A 6,124-nucleotide genomic window follows, 5' to 3' on the forward strand; every position below is an offset into this window, starting at 1 on the left:
TAAGCATATCTAAGGTCCATTGGATCAGGCCCGCTCGAAGCGCTGCTAAAGTCTGCATTCCAGCCAAGTCTTGCCGACATATAGTTGAATATGGCATTCCATGCCACACTCAATGCTTCTTTAAATGCACACGAAATACCGTTATTCTGGCAATGCCATTGTGAAGGCCCTCGATAAAGACGACCAATGTGATCTCCTCAGGTAGAGGATTGGCTACCATACCCGCAATGAGAGTACGCAACCCTTGGATAAACTCCACCAATTCCTTTTTGTCATGTCTGGCGGCAACGAAACGCGATCGCACGCGATATGCCTACTAAGTAGCGAAAACACTCGTAACAGCTTCATTTTCAGCTGCAGCTTCGACCGAAGCACCGCACGTTAATGCCCATTCTCGCTCTCGGCCCCCGAGCTTAGAGATAGTCATGGCCATGTGCTGTTACTCGTTCTGGAGAATAGCGGATGCCATAACCATCTTGTTCTCTCTTGCCCATAGCAGGAAGGTCTTAACGGTCACCATGAGCGGCGTGGGTCGGGAGGAATCATTCGTAGTCAACGATGGCGTCATGGACGCAGTCAACGCTTACAGTTTCTGCTTTAAGTGCTGTAACAAAGCATCATCATAATCTGAAAACGCCTCCAAGCGCGCGTTTATTGCCTCGGGTCGTTGCGAAACAAGGCTCAGGGCCAAGCAGGGACGTCAGCTTAATAAGCCCGTCCTGCATCCCTGGGGCAAATAGTAGTATTCCTTCATTCTCACAGAAGATTAGTCCTAACGACTCAGGAGTAGATTGACTACTAGTGCTACCAAATGCAACGGGGCTGCCGTAGCTTCTTGCTTCTAGGAAGCTAAGCCAAGGACACCGACCTTTCGTTCTTTAAAAAACCTAGTACGAGCGCAACCCGCTACCTCCAAGTACTTAATACCTCAAACGAACTCTTTTGTTTAAAATTTAAACTGTATTTGATAGTATTAGTTGCGGCAAAGCCACCAATATCTAAAACATAAGGTTTTTCTAACTAATATATTAATTACAGTAAAACGTGATTAGTGTGCATTTCTACTGGCAATCCTGACTTCTTGCTTCGGTGTAGTCACAACACTGTGTAATTACACCAACTTGTGTACTTCACACCTATGTACGGCCACACCATCCTGTGCGACCCGCCTTCTCATACAAGGATACGTGTAACCCGTTACAGTGTGTAAACTGACCGTGAAACGTACGCCATAATCTGTTAAGCAAACCTATCAAAGAACGAGCTGTCGAAGTTGTTTTGGGACCGAAGGATACAGCAGACAATAAACATAGCATGATATCCTGGAAAACGATATCCATTCAGCCTGCCTCTAGTATCGTGCAAAATTAAGGTGCAACATGCATAGTATATTTGACATTCATCAACAAATAACAATACAATTCGAGCCGTGGTATAAATTCTCCTATTTTAAGAGTAGTGGCTCGATGCAGATTGCATCATGCAATTTTTCCTTTAACTCGATGGCAAAAAGTTGCCCGCGTCGGCCTGAAACAGCCATCGTTTAACTCTGACGACAATGCTCTTGACCGGTAACAGTAAGAATTCATGGATCTCCAATGCTTATTGTACATAGCCCGTATACTTTTGTTCTTGTAACTTCTGATATTATAGATCCTATTTTAGACAGCGTAGCGTGCGATAAAAAGTGTTTTGTTACAAAGAAGTACATGTATAAATATAAACTTAAATTGACGAAGGAACCAGTTCGTAATCATGTCATCAAGATAATAGATGGGGGGGGTTACGAAGACGAGAATTATTTGAGCAATAAGACCTACAAAATATTCGCCGATAGTCCGGTCAGATAATTTATAATAAAATTGTTTTAAATTATCTGACCGGATTATCGGCGAGTTTTGTGACGTCATTTGACCCGAACATTCTATAGGTGCGCACAATGTATTCGAGAAGACGCCTATTTATTTTTAGGTCAGCATTTTTTTACAAATTTTTTAGCCGACAACAGTGACTTGAATTTTTACATTCAAGGTATTCCGAGCGAGGAAAAACTTTAAGCAAATTATAAAGAAACAATCGAGGCCTAGAAAATCCAGCAAATGAAAGCAAATATAAACAAATGTGTAACGATGTCGAGAGAGATTCGCAAAGGATCTGCTGATGACGTCACATGTCACGCCTATGACGAACGGTATTATTGTTTGCGTACAGATAACGCTATTGTACAAAGCACAAAAGACTGGCACCGACGAGGTTGATAGGACCCTGCAAAAAAGAGATTTGCTGAACACGTCTTCCAATTTATATAGCTTAAATTGAAACATAGTCGAACAGATAAATAAAACCTTCTAACAAATGGTATATCACGAGTAAAAACCAATTATATTAATGTGAATTTCAAATTATTACCCTTGAATTTTCAAATATGGTTCTTGTCAATTGTGATGACTATTCAACGGAATTTCCAAATATCGCAAATTCGCTACTTTCTCGACCCGGATCTTGCTGCTGGCAACGTTACTTTCCCAGCACTCCTAGCTGCAGGTAAATTTTACCGACTGAGCCAAAATCTTTCTTAAACGAGCATCAGATCCAGTATAAACTGAAAGTGATGCAAGTCGATGTAGAGCCTAAGTATGTCAACAAATGTTGCATGTGAAGAAATAAGGTTCTTTCCGTCTAGACCTTTATCTCAAGCATCATACAGACCAGCACAGGTCCCGCTGACGCTCTTGACGCCGAAGGAAAGAATTTGCTCTTTGTAAATAAATCTCCTTTACCCTGCGCGATGCGTGCCCAGTTTGAACGACTCGATGAGATGCTGTAATTTTTCTATAGACAAAGATCGTGTAACGGGGGTTGCCCGTCCGTGAGCACACACTTGACGAAGAAGGCTTAGATCAACTGACAAGTATTGGTCGCTATCAGTGGGCCGTTAATTTTTGGTAGAAGGGAGGAAAGGTGAAGTGACATTTGATATCATAGCCAATAGGCTTTAACCTCCCTAATCTGATAAGTCTTTCAGCTCTAAACACAACAGAAAACGAATATACAGCTATCTTGATCTTCACGAATACTTTTACCAATGGCGTGGTGGCTCCAACTCTTTAGTCGAATGGGTGCTCAGTCACTAGTCGGCTTCTCGACGAGAGGGATAGGAATCCGTCTTTGGGCCCGCATTTAACGTGCAAAAGATACTGGGGCAGTTTCGGGGGTATAAATTTGTCGTCCAAGTCGCATACTCCAACTTCTTGGACATGCGCAAAGGTTTCGAGAGACGACGACTATGGACAGTGCAATTAAAATACTAAAGCACTACAGAGACGACAAAAAGACAGTACCAATTCTAGAAGTATACGCAAGTACTTGGCAACTACACTGATCAATTTTTCGGAATTTCAAAAACCTTGGTCCGCTTGTTCACACTCGAGTGCTTGTATATATTGTTGAGATGCTCACGTGTGATAAGCCTCAAGAAGTGCAGGAACTTTGTGCCGTGACGATTGCTAACATTTCTTTGCATCCGTCGTCGCTAAATATTCTGTGCTTCGCTAAGCTTTTCCGATCGTCTTTAAAAGCCCAAATTAGAAATAAAACATGTGGAAATACGGTAAAATAATTGCACATCTGAGTCCTTCAAGAACTTGTGTAGACTGATAAAAAAACCTAGATGTTGACATTGCAGCGCCAAACACTGACTAGAAAATGCTCTGATTAATGCCGTGCATGCAGCCCATCCGTGACGCACGTCTTTTAATATATGCTAATAAAGTTTGAGCCGCTGATTTGGCATCACATACTGTGTCAATTATTTAAAACTCAGGGAGGAGGATGTGACGCTTCTTTAGGCAGTCGCCATAGTGACGTTATTTTGGCAGGCAACAGAAGTTTGTATAGATGATGGTCGAGAAAGAGAGACGCACAACTCCTACTTCAATTAGTGGTTTGAGCTGGAAATCTCATTTCGCCAACATAATAATCCTCTTATTGTTATAAGAAGGTGTGATTTGGTAAAATGATCTTTGATTTTGCAAGCCATACACAATCTGTGAGCATTTTTTACAACGACAGCACTCGCGTCATTTTTACCGACACTATACCGAATATTCGAGCTTAACATACGTACCTCTCGAAAAATGTCGATTGCGATTCCGCAAATCATGCTAAACCAAGCATACTAAAATCCAAATTAGCTGATGGCTGACGAACCACTTATCCGTCAGACACAATTGCGATAATATTTTAAGTTATCTGGATGACGACATTCATGACAAATTCGGATAATTTGAGAGCGTCGGCGGTGCAGTCGTCTGGTGCAAATTAGCGTGAGAAATTACAATGGGTGACTCTTTTGCGTCCACGAAATTCCACGAGCGTATCTGCTTTTTTCACACGCGACAATCATTATCATACCCAGCTATACTTGTCCACGTGTCGCTATCGCTTCATAGTTGACATTACAAATATCATTCTGGAATATTTGATAAACTCCAAAGCAAGCGACATGTCAGTAAGTAAAAGTTTTGCATGTACCGGCAGAGTGATAAGCGCCTCCATCCTCAACTATCATGATGGCTTTAAGGGATCACATTGACATCACTAGGCTTTTTTTCCGACGAAATGATCGACCCTGATGCCAGGTTGATTAAGCATGCAGCCAGTTTGCGATAATGTACTTGCCTTATGATAACAATGATGGAAAAACGTGACCATACAAGGATGTGGGTTACAGAAGATGGTGTGACCACACAATGGTGTGGCTACGCTTAAATATGAAATAAATATGTGGCTGGAACAGCCAGTCGTTATACATCTAATTAGGTTTTACTATATAGATAGAAAACCTATAGAAATAGCTATAGGCGGCTTTGCCGCAGATAAAACCCAGAAATACTGTCCACAATTTGAAAGGATGAGCTAATAGGCCTTAAGTAAGGTTGTAGTTACTCTTGGAAAATCATATTGTGACCCGTTACACTCGCACTGGTCTTAAGTATAGAACGAAGGTCGCCGACATTAACTAAGCTTCCTCTTCGCGAACAAGCTACGGCAGCCTTGCTGAACTTGGTAACACTTGTAGTCATTATACATCTGAGTCGTTACGACTGACCCTCTGTGAGGATGGAGCGGCTCTCCTATTTGCCTCAGAGCATACAAGTCGAGCTTAAAGCTGCTGGCCCTGCTGGCCCTGAGGGCATAAGAAATTTTGATTCCCAAGGATCTAAAGCGAGAAGCTCGCGCATAGAGGCCTTTTGACAACAGAATATATCAGTGGCTACTGCGTTTGTGAATCGGATGACTCCCCCTGACACGAATCGCTCTCGTACTTTCGAGGGCAGGGATGGATAGAATCTCCTGCTCTGGGTGAGAGAGGTTGGGATAAACAGGGCGTCCGCAAACTCCAGTACGAGCAACAGCGCGCGGCGCTAGCTAACTCCATGCTCGATGGTTGAGCGAGAGAATAGACACTGAAATGTGCCACTTCGGTCGAAGTGGCATTACCCTCCTGGTCTGAGCTGAAGCTGCGGCTGTTACGAGTGTTCTCGCCACCGAACCGGGCATATCGTGTGCGATCGCGTTGCATTGCCGCCAGACAGGGCAACCAGAAATTGGTGGAGTTTATCCAAGGGTTGCGTACTCTCATTGCGGGTATGGTAGCCGATCCTTTCCGAGGAGGTCACAGTGTCCGTCTTTTTCGGAGCCTCCGCACTGGCGTTGACAGAATAACGGTCTTCCGTGTGCATTCGTCCTCATTTGAAGAAGCATTAAATGTGGCATGGAATGCCATATTCAACTATATGTCGGCAAGACTTGGTTGTAATGCAGACTCTAGCAGCGCTTCGAGCGGGCCTGAGCAAGTGGACCTTAGATATGCTTAAAAGAGGAGGAAGATCTCCGAGCTGTCGAGCAGTGTTTAAACACCCGACCGTGTTTTGTCTGTGGAGACACCAGTCACCTTCGGACTAGTTGTACAATGCGCAAGGTGCCTCAAGTTTCATCAAACCGACGTTTCGCTCCTCAATAGTCTTCTGGTCTGTCGGGGCGAAAAGACAAAACCCAGTAGGCGCGGGGCGCCCTCCTGAAGGATAACTGAGATCTGTTGAGCCTCAAAGAGGTAGTGGTC

This window comes from Plasmopara halstedii, assembly GCF_900000015.1.
Source record: "Plasmopara halstedii genome assembly, contig: Scaffold_816, whole genome shotgun sequence".
Taxonomy (NCBI): Eukaryota; Oomycota; class Peronosporomycetes; order Peronosporales; family Peronosporaceae; genus Plasmopara; species Plasmopara halstedii.